Raw genomic sequence first — 14,659 nt, 5'->3', positions numbered from 1 at the left:
GCTCTGGACTCCAACCGCCTCTGTCCGCGAGACTCTTCTGGATGCTCCACCCCTTACCCTAACACACTTCCCGGATCTTGGGCGCATGCGTGTATGATCAGTTACCAGTATTATACCCTTCCGCCGCCTAGCAAAGAGTCCCTACGTGGAGGATGTGCTTACCTAAGCTATTAAATCAATAACTTCTCCATCCAGCGCACCATATACTCGACACTGTTTGGATTCTGAGGATGTAGCATGTGACTAAAGCACAGTCTCCCTTTTTTGAGCTTGCATCGTGCGGAGGGAGGCAATAAAGGCATTAAAAAATTATCTTCTGATAGTGGCCGTCACAATAAAAAAAGGGCAGAATAAGGTGTTCAGATGTGAAAGAGGAGCTATTTTAGAAAGGACGACGGGGCTTCGTTGGTGGTGTAGTGGTAAAGTTCGCATTTCCACTGCAGGGGGCGCAGGTTCAATCCCTGGTCAGGGAACTAAGATCCCACATGCTGTGTGTTGCAGCCAAAAAGAAAAAAAAAAAAAAAAATTGAAAAGGATGATAATGGAAGACTCTTCTGAAGATGACATTTAAACAGAGGCCCAAGGAAAGGGAGATCGGGGCGGGGTTAACAGCAAGTGCAAAGGCCCTGAATTAGGAAGGATGGCGGGAGTCCCAGGTTGTTGGTGGAGAGAGTAGAAAACTGATTTAGGGTTCTGTAGACCTGGAAAATCCCTGGATGTAGACCTGGATGGAGGGGCCTGGTGGGCTGCAGTCCATGGGGTCGCTAGGAGTCGGACACGACTGAGCGACTTCACTTTCACTTTTCACTTTCATGCATTGGAGAAGGAAATGGCAACCCACTCCAGTGTTCTTGCCTGGAGAATCCCAGGGACGGCGGAGCCTGGTGGGCTGCCATCTATGGGGTCGCACAGAGTCGGACACGACTGAAGCGACTTAGCAGCAGCAGCAGCAGACCTGTAAAAAGTTAAGTATTTTTTAAGTTTTTTGGATAGATTCAATTGCCTATTTAATAATAATTGATTCAATTGCCTATTTAATAATAATTGCAGGAATTATTACAAATTTAAATGACTATTATGTTTTAAGTACTTTGACGTATGTACGTATGACGTAAGTACGTATGTATATGAGAACCCCCTGAACTATTTTTTTGGAGCCTTCCCAAAATTCTAAATTTGTTTCGAAATAAAAAAAATTAATTAAAATAAAGCTAAACGTGCTTTAATAATTTTTTCCCTGTATCATTGAAAAGTATATTTCTAAGGCACTGCACCTCTGAATGTTTCAGCATGCATCTCCTAAGATTAAGAGCATTCTTCTACAAACCACAAAACTACTTTCACCTCTGAGAAAGTTTATCCAGTCCCACAAAACTATTTTCACCTCTGAGAAAGTTTATCCAGTCTCTATTTCAGATTTATTCAGAAATCAGACTTTCCCAATAGATCCACAAGTATTTTGTTTTAATCTCAACCAGAAGTCAATCAAGTCTCACGCATTGCATTTGGTTGTCCTGTCTCTTTATCCTTTTTTTTTTCTTTTTTCTCTCTTAATATAGAATACAGACACAGGCACTTTTTCCCAAATTATGTTGTTGGTTTTTCCCCTAAGTTCAGACCAGTTTCCAGTAGAAAGTCCCACATTCTGGATTTCTGATTATTTCCTCATGGTGTTTGCAGTGTCTTCCACTAACCCTGTTTGCCTGTAAAATGGAAATTGAGTCTGAAGTTCGAATAAACTGATGTTGAGCATTTTTGGTAAGATCTTTTCCCTGGTGATACTGAAGACTTTGACTGCATCACATCTGGAGATAGTCCCACTATTATGATGCTGAATTTGGCCACCTTATCAAGGAGCTAACTGACAGATCTCAGTCTAGAAGTACATTTTCTCTTTGGTAATCTGAGCAGTGAGACTTTGCCACAGTTCCCCAACCATCTCATCTCTCACCCCCTGGTTGTAGCAGCCATTGCTGATCTTTGCCTGAATAAAGTATCACATGGGGGAGAGGGCAGATTTTATTTGAAAATAAATAAGAAGTTACTAAAGGGCTTAGATCAGAAGATGGACAAAGCATAATTTGCATTATTAAAAGATCACATCAATGGCAATAGACAGAAGAAAATGCAGGAAAGAGGCTGCAATTTCCAGGGAAGAGATGATGGCTTGGACTAAGAAGGTAGTGTTATTGAACTCAGGTTCAGCTACTCACTGCTGAGAAGTCACTACTCCAGAGATGCGTGTTAGTAGGAAAGGAACATTTGCTTTATTCAGGAGGCCAGGCACCTGGGGAGAAGGTGGACTCGTGTACCAAAGAACCAACTCCCCCCTACCAATCAGAGCACAAGAACTTGTATTTATTTATTTATTTTGACTGTGCCATGCCACATGGAGGAATCTTGGTTCCCCAACCAGGAATGGAACTTGTGCCCCCTACAGTGGGAGAGTGGAGTCTTAACCACTGGGCCACCAGGGAAGTTCCACAAGGACTTTTTTTTTTCCTCCCTCTCTCTCTCTAATTTGGTTGCTTAAGTAAGTGTTAGTCACTCAGTCATGTCCAACTCTTTGCGACCTCATGAACTGTAATCCACCAGGCTCCTCTGTCTAGGATTCTCCAGGCAAGAATACTGAAGTGGGTTGCCATTCCCTTCTCCAGGGGATTTTCCTGACCCAAGGATCTAACCCACATCTCCTGCATTGGCAGGTAGATTCTTTACCATCTAAGCCACCAGGGAAACCCTGGTTGCTTATTATTTATTTATAGTAGTGAAAGATGTTTATCAGTTTTCACAATCAGTAGCCAGACAAAAGAATAAAAGATAATTACAATTGCAAGCCACAATGGGAACACGAGTAACTTAACAATATAAAATAATTACATACCACTTAGGGGTCAAGCAGAGTGATGTGGTAAGTGGAAGTGCATACATGCACATGTTCTCATCCCCCCAGCCAGTCTATGTCTTTTGGTTGGTGCATTTAATCCTATTTACAGTTAAGGTAATTATGTATGACCCATTACCACTTTCTTAATTGTTTCGGGTTTATTTTCTGTAGGTTTTTCCTTGTCTTATGTTTCCTGCCTAGAGAAGTTCCTTTGGCATTTGTTGTAAAGCTGGTTTGGTGGTGCTGAATTCTCTTAACTTTTTCTTATCTGTAAATCTTTGATTTCTCCATCAAATCTGAATGAGAGTCTTGCTGGGTAGAGTATTCTTGGTTGTAGGTTCTTCCTGTTCATCACTTTAAATATATCGTGCCATTTCCTTCTGGCCTGTAGAGTTTCTGTTGAGAAATCAGCTGATAGCCTGATGGGAGTTCCCTTATATGTTATTTGTCATTTTTTCCCCTTGTTGCTGTTAATATTTTATCTTTGTATTTAATTTTTGTCAGTTTGATTACTATGTGTCTTGGTGTGTTCCTCCTTGGGTTTTTCCTGCTTGAGACTCTCTGTGCTTCCTGGACTTGATTGACTATTTCCTTTCCCATGTTAGGGAAGTTTTCAGTTATTATTTCTTCAAGTATTTTCTCAGGTCCTTTCTCTCTCTCTTCTCCTTCTGGGACCCCTATAATGCAAATGTTCACTCATTTAACGTTGTCCAAGAGGTCTCTTAGGGGTCTTCATTTCTTTTCATTCTTTTTTCTGTATTCTGTTGTGTGGCAGTGATTTCCACCATTCTGTTCTCCATGTCATTTATCTGATCTTCTGCCTAGTTATTCTGCTATTTATTCCTTCTAGTGTATCATTCATCTCTGTTTGTTTGTTCTTTAGTTCTTGTAGGTCTTTGGTAAACATTTCTTGCATCTTCTCCATTGTTTTTCTGAGATCCTGGATCATCTTCACCATCATTATTCTGAATTCTCTTTCTGGAAGCTTGCCTATCTCCACTTCATTTAGTTGTTTTTCTGGGGTTTTATCTTGTCCCTTCATTTGGATTTCCCTGATAGCTCAGTTGGTAAAGAATACACCTGCAATGCAGGAGACCCAGGTTTGATTCCTGGGTTGGGAAGATCCACTGGGGAAGAGATAGGCTAATCACTCCAGTATTCTTGGGCTTCCCTGGTGGCTCAGCTGGTAAAGAATCTGCCTGAAATTCAGGAGACCTGGGTTTGATCCCTGGGTTGGGAAGATCCTCTGGAGAAGGGAAAGGCTACCCACTCTAGTATTCTGGCCTGGAGAATTCCATGAACTATGTAGTCCATAGGGTTGCAAAGAGTTGGACACGACTGAGAGATCTTCACTTTCATCTGGAACATAACTTTCTGCTTTTTCATCATGATTCACTTTCTGTAATATGGTTTTTGTTTTAGCTGCTTGGGACTGTGCTTCTTCTGTCTGCCCTCTGATGGATGAAGCTAAGAGGCTTGTGTAAGCTTCCTCATGGGAGGGATTGGTGATGGAAAAAACTGGATCTTGTTCTGGTGGGCAGGGCCTTGCTCAGTAAAGCTTTAATCCAATTATCTGCTGATGTGTGAGGTTGTATTCCCTTCCTCGTAGTTGCTTGGCCTGAGGTGACCCAGCCCTGGGGTCTATGGGCTTTATGGTAGGGATAATGGTGAACTCCAAAAGGGTTAAGGTCAAGGGGAACCTTCCTAATCTGATGCTTTGAGTGCCTCCATCCCTGTGGTGAACCCCTGCCAGCCCACACATCCACAGGAGGCCCTCCAACACTAGAGGGTAGTTTTGGTTCGGTCACCTGTGGGGTCATTGCTCCTTTCTTCTGTACGTCGGTGCACACAAGATTTTGTTTGTGCCCTCCAAAGGCTTCCCTGGTGGCTCAGACAGTAAAGAGTCTGCCTGCAATGCAGGAGACCTGGGTCCAATCCCTGGGTTGGGAAGATCCCCTGGAGAAGGAAATGGCAACCCACTCCAGTATTCTTGCCTGGAAAATCCCATGGATGGAGGAGCCTGGTGGGCTACAGTTCACGGGGTCCCAAAGAGTCGGACACAACTGAGAAACTAACACTTTCTTTCTTTCCAAGACTGAACACTCTGTTTCCCCCAGACCTGTGGAAGTCCTGTAATCGAATTCTGCTTGCCTTTAGGGCTAGATTCCCTGGGGATTCCTAGTCCCTTTGTAAGATCTCCAGGCTGGGGAGCCTGACATAGGGTTCAGAACCTTCACAACAGTGGGAGAGCGTCTTTTGTATTATTGTTCTCCAGTTTGTGGGTCACCCACCCGGCAGGTATGGGATTTGATTTTATTGTGATTATGCCCCTCCTACCATCTTGTGGCTTCTTCTTTGTCTTTGGAAGGGTATCTTTGTTGGTGGGTTCCAGAGTCCTCCTGTCAATGGTTATTCAACAGCTATTTGTAATTTTGGTGTTCTCCCAGGAGGAGATGAGTGCACATCCTTCTACTCCACCATCTTGAACCAGAAGTGCCCCCACAAGAACTGAAACAAGAGTGTTTCAGGGATGTATAGGCAGAAGGAGGGAGCTACATGCAGAACAGTACAGCCATCTCCGACAATCATCTTGAAATTCGTCATGCAGTTGTCTGACCAACATCATCTTGATTGTTTTAAGTACAGTTAATCTTCAGTTGAACCATAAAGAAAGCTGAGTGTTGAAGAATTGATGCTTTTGAACTGCAGCATTGGAGAAGACCCTTGAGAGTCTCTTGGACTGCAAGGAGATCAAACCAGTCAATCCTAAAGGAAATTAGTCCTGAATATTCATTGGAAGGACTGATGTTGAAGCTGAAGCTCCAATACTTGGCCACCTGATGCAAAGAACTGACTCACTGGGAAAGACCCTGATACTGGGACAGATTGAAGGCAGGAGGAGAAGGGGACAACAGAGGACCAGATGGTTGGATGACATAACTGACTGAATGGACATGAGTTTGAGCAAATTCCGGGAGATGATGATGGACAGGGAGGCCTGGTGTGCTGCAGTCCACGGGGTCACAAAGAGTCAGACATGACTGAGCAACTGAACTGAACTGAATCTTCAGTTCCAGAGGTAGTTTGTTCCCATTTCTTTGAGGGCAGTTCGGGAACTGTGCAAGGCGAAGCAGCTTATGTCATGGCCACAGTCTGGTTATCATGCAGTTAACTTCTTCCACCTGGTGGAGGTTTTGGTATCTGCAAAACATCTCAAAGGAGACGGCTCAAAATATTATCTATAGCCCTTGAAGAAGAACTAAAGGTCGTTGACTTTGTTTAATGATTAAACTATTATTTGTTTGACTGCTCTTCTTTGCTTCTGCACTTTTTCATTTTTTTCTGATGAAATTTATTCTTTGGCTAAAGGTTTTTTTTACAAAATGCAGGCAGAAGACAAGGGCGGGGTGGAGGTTTGTCCTGGGAAGACCTCATAAGGTCCTGCCCAGTTACTATAGCAGTGGAGTGAAAAGAAGTGGTAAGATTTAGGATCTATTGTGAAGGTGACCTCATTTATTTAGTTGCTATAAGAGTGGAATTATTAGAAATAATTCCCAGAGGAAATTAAGGAGACAACTCAGTATAATGTGGGATCCTGGATTAGATTCTAAACTGGAGGAAGAACGTCACTGGAAAATTGCTGAGACTCAAATGAGGTCTATAGCATTATTTGTCAATGGTAATATACCATTGTTAATTTCCTGGCAAATAATTGTACTGTGGTTATGTAAGAAGTTGATGGTGAAAGCTGGGTGAAGGATATATGGGAAATCTGTGCTATTAATGCCTTTTGCAAATTTTCTGTAAGTCTGAAATGATTTCAAAATAACAAGCCTAAATAAAAACTTTTTAAAAGATTTGTGTTTGATGTGGGCCATTTTTAAAGTCTTTATTGAATTTGTTACAACACTGTTTCCGCTTTTTTTATGTTTTGGATTTTTGACCACTTGGCATGTGGGGTCCTCTCTCCCTGACCAGGGAATGAACCCACACCCCCTGCTTTGGAAGGTAAAGTTTCGATCACTGGACTGCTAGGGAAATCCCTAAGGAAAAACTTTAAATAAAGCTAATTTTCCATTAACAATAATCCTCACTCCTAGGTTTGTAGGCTAAGCGACTGGGTGACTGATGGTGCCATTCATTTAGAGAGGGAAGACGTGGGGAAGAGTGGGATTATCGAGGAGGAGTTCTGGGTTTGGACATGTCAAAGATGTCTGTTTGACACTCAGACGGAGCTGTGGAATTGCAAGTTGGAAGATATGGCAATTGCAGAAGAGTTCGGGGCTGGAAACCTAGATTTGGGAGTCATTGGAGTTGAGATGGTACTTGAAGCCATGTGACTGAATGAACTCTGCTACTAGAGAAGATGGAGAGGGGAACATGTCTAAGCACTGAGTCTCAAGGCCCTCCATCAGAATTGAGATAAAGCAAGAAGATTCATCAAAGGAGACTGAGTAGGAGGGATCACAAATGTAGGAGAAAAGCCAGGAGAGTCCAGATCCAGGAAGCCAAGAAGGAAAGTGCTTCAAGAAAGAGGCAGGGTCTGGGACTTCCCTACAATGGTTAAGACTGCAAGGGGCATGGGTTCTATCCCTATTCAGGGAAATAAGATGCTCTCATGCAGCGTGGGAGGGCCAAAGGAGGCTGGGGGGGGGGGGTGGCGGAGGAGAAGGAGCCAGTGTCAAGATATGGAAGCAATCTAAGTGTCAATCAACAGATGAATAGATAAAGAAGATATAGTATACAATGGAATACTGCTCAACCACAATAAAGAATGAAATGTTGCCATTTGCTGCAACCTGGATGGATTTGGAAGGCATTATGCTAAGTGAAACAAGCCAGAGAAAGACAAATAGTGTATGATATCACTTATATGTGAAATCTAAAAACTACAACAAACTAGTGAATATAACACAAAAGAAGCAGACTCAGAGAAATAGAGAACAAATGACTACCAGTAGGGAGAGGGAATAGGGCAGGGGCATGATGGGGTAGGGGGGAAAAGAGTAATTATGGAACTAGATGAAATCATGTGTGTGAAACTTTTGAAAATTGTAAAGCTCTGTAGAATTTAAAGAATCTTTAATTCAATTTAAAAAAGGAGGAGGATGGGGCTTCCCTGGTGGCTCAGTGATAAAGAATCCACCTGCCAATGCAGGAGACACGGATTCTCCCTGCTCCAGGAAGATCCCACATGCCGCAGACCAATGAAACCCATATACCACAGCTACTGAGCCTGTGCTTTAGTCCAGGAGCCCTACTACGAGCCCATGAGCCGCAACTACTGAAGCCCTCACGCCCTAGAGCCTGTGCTCCGCAACAAGAGAAGCCACTGAAATGAGACACCTGCCCGTTGCAATGAAGAGTAACCCCCGCTCGCCACAACTAGAGAAAGCCCTCACAGCGACGAAGACCCAGTACAGCCAAAAATAAATGAATTAATTAATTTTTAAAAAGAGAAGGTGATCTGAATCTTGAACCTTTATTCAAAAAAAAAGAGGAAGAAGAAGGAAAGTCAACTATACTTCAATAAAAAATAAAAGGAAAGAGCTACTGATATGCATAGCAGGAATGAATCTTCCATGCACTATGCTAAGTGTAAGAAACCACATTGAAAAGGCTACACAGTGTATGATTTTATTTATACTCCACTCTTGAACAAGTATAGATGAAACAATGTATCTACTTAGTGAATGTGTTTCAGCACTCAATACTGCAGTACTAAACCATTTGGCTGTTTGAATTCCTGAAAGTGGAAACATGAACATGGAGAAAACACAGTACTCAGATTTTCAACTGGGTAGACCATCAGCACTCCTTTCCAACCTGGAGTTACTCAAGGGTCGGCCTTATTTGACATTCTGAAAAATGCAAAACTACTAGAAAAGAGGGAGAGAAAACAGAGCAATAGTTTCCAAGAGCTGGAAGTGTGGGAGGCAGCTGACTACAAAGGGAAGAAGGGAACTTTGTGGGTGGGGAGGGAACGGTCCTAAATTTTTACTGTAGTGGCAGTTACATGACTATTCATTTTTCAAAATTCATAGAAGTGTATACTGTAAAGGATAAAGTTTATTGTATGTGAATTAAACCTCAATAAACTTGACCAGAAACCCCCCAAAAAAACTGGTTGTCCCAAGTTAATTCATTATTTACAAATGGAAAAATAATAACTTTATCATTGAAAATGAAGATCATGGCATCCGGTCCCATCACTTCACAGCAAATAGATGGGGAAACGATGGAACCAGCGACAGACCTTATTTTCTTGGGCTCCAAAATCACTGTGGATGGTGACTGCAGCCATGAAATTAAAGGATGCTTGCTCCTTGGAAGAAAAGCTATGACCAACCTAGACAGCATATTAAAAAGCAGAGACATCATTTTGCCAACAAAAGTCCATATAGTCAAAGTTATGATTTTTCCAGTAGTCATATGTGGATATGAGAGTTGGAACATAAAGAAGGCTGAGTACCAAAGAATTAATGCTTTCAAACTGTGGTGCTGGAGAAGACTCTTGAGAGTTCCTTGGATTGCAAGACGATCAAACCAGTTAATCCTAAAGGAAATCAACCCTGAATATTCATTGGAAGGACTGATGCTGAAGCTGAAGCTCCAATACTTTGACCACCTGGTGCAAAGAACTGACTCACTGGAAAAGACCCTGATGCTGGGAAAGACTGAAGGCAGGAGGAGAAGGGGACGACAGAGGATGACATGGTTGGATGGCATCACCGACTCAATGGACATGACTTTGAGCAAACTCCGGGAGATGGTGAAGAACAGGGAAGCCTGGTGCACTGCAGTCCATGGGGCCACAGAGTCAGACATGGCTGAGCGACTGAACAACAACAATTGAAAAACTCAGCAGATGCTCACCTAACCAAATGATCAAAATTAATGCCACTGATGATAAGATATAGCAATATAGTACCCCCAATGTGATGTGATGAAAAGGGAACCTCACCTATGTGTAGCATTCTCCCTCCTCCCACAGAAAAACTATCTATTCAGTTCAGTTCAGTTCAGTTGCTCAGTCGTGTCCAACTCTTTGCAACCCCATGGACTGCAGGACACCAAGCCTCCCTGTTCTTCACCATCTCCCGGAACTTACTCAAACTCATGTCCATTGAGTCGGTGATGCCGTCCAACCATGTCATCCTCTGTCGTCCCCTTCTCCTCCTGCCTTCAATCTTTCCCAGAATCAGGGTCTTTTCAAATGAGTCAGCTCTTCGCATCAGGTGGCCAAAGTATTGGAGTTTCAGCTTCAACATCAGTCCTTCCAATGAACACCCAGGACTGATCTCCTTTAGGATGGACTGGTTGGATCTCCTTGCAGTCCAAGGGACTCTCAAGAGTCTTCTCCAACACCACAGTTCAAAAGCATCAATTCCTTGGCACTCAGCTTTCTTTATAGTCCAACTCTCACATCCATACATGACTACTGGAAAAACCATAGCCTTGACTAGACGGACCTTTGTTGACAAAGTAATGTCTCTGCTTTTTAATATGCTGTCTTGGTTGGTCATAACTTTTCTTCCAAGAAGCAAGCATCTTTTTATTTCATGGCTGCAGTCACCATCTGCAGAGATTTTGGAGACCCCAAAAATAAAGTCTGACACTGTTTCCACTGTTTCCCCATCTATTTCCCATGAAGTGATGGGACAAGATGCCATGATCTTAGTTTTCTGAATGTTGAGAGGTAAGCCAAATTTTTCACTCTCCTCTTTCACTTTCATCAAGAGGCTCTTTAGTTCCTCTTCACTTTCTGCCATAAGGGTGGTGTCATCTGCATATCTGAGGTTATTGATATTTCTCCCGGCAATCTTGATTCCAGCTTGTGCTTCATCCAGCCCAGCATTTCTCATGATGTACTCTGCATATAAGTTAAACAAGCAGGGTGACAATATACAGCCTTGACATACTCTTTTTCCTATTTGGAACCAATCTGTTGTTCCATGTCCAGTTCTAACTGTTGCTTCCTGACCTACATACAGGTTTCTCAAGAGGCAGGTCAGATGGTCTGGTATTCCCATCTCTTTCAGAATTTTCCACAGTTTATTGTGATCCACACAGTCAAAGGCTTTGGCATAGTCAATAAAGCAGAAATAGATGTTTTTCTAGAACTCTCTTGCATTTTTGATGATCCTGCAGATGTTGGCAATTTGATCTCTGGTTTCTCTGCCTTTTCTAAATCCAGCTTGAACATCTGGAAGTTCACATATTGTTGAAGCCTGACTTGGAGAATTTTGAGCATTACTTTGCTAGCGTGAGATGAATGCAATTGTGCAGTAGTTTGCGCATTCTTTGGCATTGCCTTTCTTAGGGATTGGAATGAAAATTGACCTTTTCCAGTCCTGTGGCCACTGCTGAGTTTTCCAAGTTTGCTAGCATATTGAGTGCAACACTTTCACAGTATCATCTTTTAGGATTTGAAATAGCTCAACTGGAATTCCATCACCTCCACTAGCTTTATTCACAGTGATGCTTCCTAAGGCCTACTTGACTTCACATTCCAGAATGTCTGGCTCTAGGTGAGTGATCACACTATTGTGATTATCTGGGTCATGAAGATCATTTTTGTACAGTTCTGTGTATTCTTGCCACCTCTTCTTAATCTCTTCTGCTTCTGTTGGGTCCATACAATTTCTGTCCTTTCTTGTGCCCATCTTTGCATGAAATGTTCCCTTGGTATCTCTAATTTTCTTGAAGGGATCTCTAGTGTTTCGCACTCTATTGTTTTCCTCTATTTCTTTGCACTGATCGCCAAGGAAGGCTTTCTTATCTCTCCTTGCTATTCTTTGGAATTCTGCATTCAAATGGGTATATCTTTTCTTTTCTCCTTTGCTTTTGGCTTCTCTTCTTTTCACAGCTATTTGTAAGGCCTCTCCAGACAGCCATTTTCCTTTTTGCATTTGTTTTTCTTGGGGATGATCTTGCTCCCTGTCTCCTGTACAACGTCACAAACCTCTGTCCATAGTTTATCAGGCACTCTGTCTATCAGATCTACTCCTTTAAATCTATTTCTCACTTCCACTGTATAATCATTAGGGATTTTATTTAGGTCATACCTGAATGGTCTCATGGTTTTCCCTACTTTCTTCAATTTAAGTCTGAATTTGGCAATAAGGAGTTAATGATCTGAGCCACAGTCAGATCCCGGTCTTATTTTTGCTGACTGTATAGAGCTTCTCCATCTTTGGCTGCAAAGAATATAATCAGTCTGGTTTCGGTGTTGACCGTTTGATGATGTCCATGTGTAGAGTGTTCTCTTTTGTTGTTGGAAGAGGGTGTTTGTTATGACCAGTGCATTCTCTTGGCAAAACTCTATTGGGCAAACTGAGGAATAGTCCACTGACCTTCAATAGGGACAGTATTCTTCAAAAGTGTTGAGGTGATTAAAGACAAGGAAAAAGTAAAAAAAAAAAAAAAATTGCAGAATTGCAGGAGGCTAAGAGGACATCATGATAAACTGTGGAAAATTCTGAAAGAGATGGGAATACCAGAGCACCTGACCTGGTGGTCTTGAGAAACCTATATGCGGGTTTCCCCATCTATTTCCCATGAAGTGATGAGACAAGATGTCATGATCTTAGTTTTCTCAATGTTGAGCTTTAAGCCAACTTGTTCACTCTCCTCTTTCAGATATGCAGATGACACCACCCTTATGGCAGAAAGTAAAGAGGAACTAAAGAGCCTCTTGATGAAAGTGAAAGAGGAGAGTGAAAAAGTTGGCTTACCGCTCAACATTCAGAAAACTAAGATCTTGGCATCTTGTCCCATCACTTCATGGGAAATAGATGGGGAAACAGTGGAAACAGTGTCAGACTTTATTTTTGGGGTCTCCAAAATCACTGCAGATGGTAATTGCAGCCATGAAATTAAAAGACGCTTACTCCTTGGAAGAAAAGTTATGACCAACCTAGATAGCATATTAAAAAGCAGAGACATTACTTTGTCAACAAAGGTCCGTCTAGTCAAGGCTATGGTTTTTCCAGTGGTCACGTATGGACGTGAGAGTTGGACTGTGAAGAAAGCTGAGTGCCAAAGAATTGATGCTTTTAACTGTGGTGTTAGAGAAGACTCTTGAGAGTCCCTTGGGCTGCAAGGAGATCCAACTAGTCCATTCTAAAGGAGATTGGTCTTGGGTGTTCTTTGGAATTAATGATGCTAAAGCTGAAACTCCAATACTTTGGCCACCTGATGCGAAGAGTTGACTCATTGGAAAAGACTCTGATGCTGGGAGGGATTGGGGGCAGGAGGAGAAGGGGACGACAGAGGATGAGACGGCTGGATGGCATCACCGACTTGATGGACGTGAGTCTGAGTGAACTCCGGGAGATGGTGATGGACAGGGAGGACTGGCGTGCTGCGATTCATGGGGTAGCAAAGAGTCGGACACGACTGAGCAACTGAACTGAACTGAAGAGGACACGAAAGCTCAGTGCAACATGGTATTCTGGATTGGATCTTAGGAGGAAGAAAGGACATTAATCAGAAAAATGGAGGCAATTTGCACATCATTTAGTCAACAGTATTGTACCATTGTCAGTTTCTTCAACAAAGGAACCATGGCAATGTAAGACGCTAACATTAGAAGAACCTGGGTGAAGGCTATCATGAATTCTCTGTGCTATCTTTGCCTCTCTTTTGTAAGTCTGAAAATATTTCAAAATTAAAATAAATTTTTAAAAAAGGTCTTATTGTAACACAGGAACAAAAATGATACCAAGGAAGAGGAGAGACCGTCTCTTAGTTTCCTGTTACTGCTATAGCAAATTACCTCCAAATTGTGGGTGGTTCAATTAAGGGGTGACAGATAGGGGTGTAGAGTTTCTCTGGGGGGGATAACAAAAATGGTCTAAATTCGACTGTGGTGATGGATGCAAAACTCATGAATATAGGAGGAGCCATTGGGTTGTATACTTTATTTATTTTTTCAAAGTGTGTTAGTCGCTCAGTCGTGTCCGACTCTTTGTGACCCTATGGACTGTAGCTTGCCAGACTCCTCTGTCTGTGGGATTTTCCAGGCAAGAATACTGGAGTGGATTGCCATTCCCTTCTCCAGGAGATCTTCCCAACTCATAGATGGAACCCGGGTCTCCTGCATTGCAGGCAGATTCTTTAGCATCTGAGCCATCAGAGAAGCCCCTTTTATTTTTTAATATTTATTTAGGCTGCTCAAGGTCTTTGCTGCAGGACTCAGGATCATCAGTCTTCATTACAGCATGAGGGATCTAGTTCCTGGACCAGGGATTGAACCCAGGCCCCCTGCATTGGGAATGCAGAGTCTTTTTTGTGTGTGGGAGTGGTAAGTACAGAGTCTTAGCCACTGGACACTAGGGAAGTCCTCTGTGTAAATTGAAATGAGTGAACTGTAGCTTGATAAAACTTTAAAAATGGAAGGAAGGAGGGGGGAGGCAGGCAGGAAGGGAGGAGGCTGGGGTAGATCGGATGGAAACGATAGGCTCAGAGTACCAAGATACCACATGTGGATTATCTATTATTGTGGTATGTGTAACAAACCACTCAAAGACTGTGTGACTGAAAACAAAGACCATTCATTTTGCTCACAAGGCTACAAGCTGGGCAGGGTGGGGGGTGCGGTACAGGGAGAAGACTTATCTGTGCTACAGTGGGTAGCCTAGCTGGGGCAGGAGGATGCGCTTCTAAGATGGCTTACTCACGTGGCTGCAGGCTGATGCTGCTGATTAGCTGCAAGCTTAGTAGCCTAGGGTCCCTTCCACATTGGCCTTGTCATCTGGCCTGCACAAG

Source organism: Bos taurus, chromosome 18 (genome assembly GCF_002263795.3).
Source record: "Bos taurus isolate L1 Dominette 01449 registration number 42190680 breed Hereford chromosome 18, ARS-UCD2.0, whole genome shotgun sequence".
Classification (NCBI taxonomy): domain Eukaryota; kingdom Metazoa; phylum Chordata; class Mammalia; order Artiodactyla; family Bovidae; genus Bos; species Bos taurus.
This window is presented reverse-complemented; position numbering follows the sequence as displayed.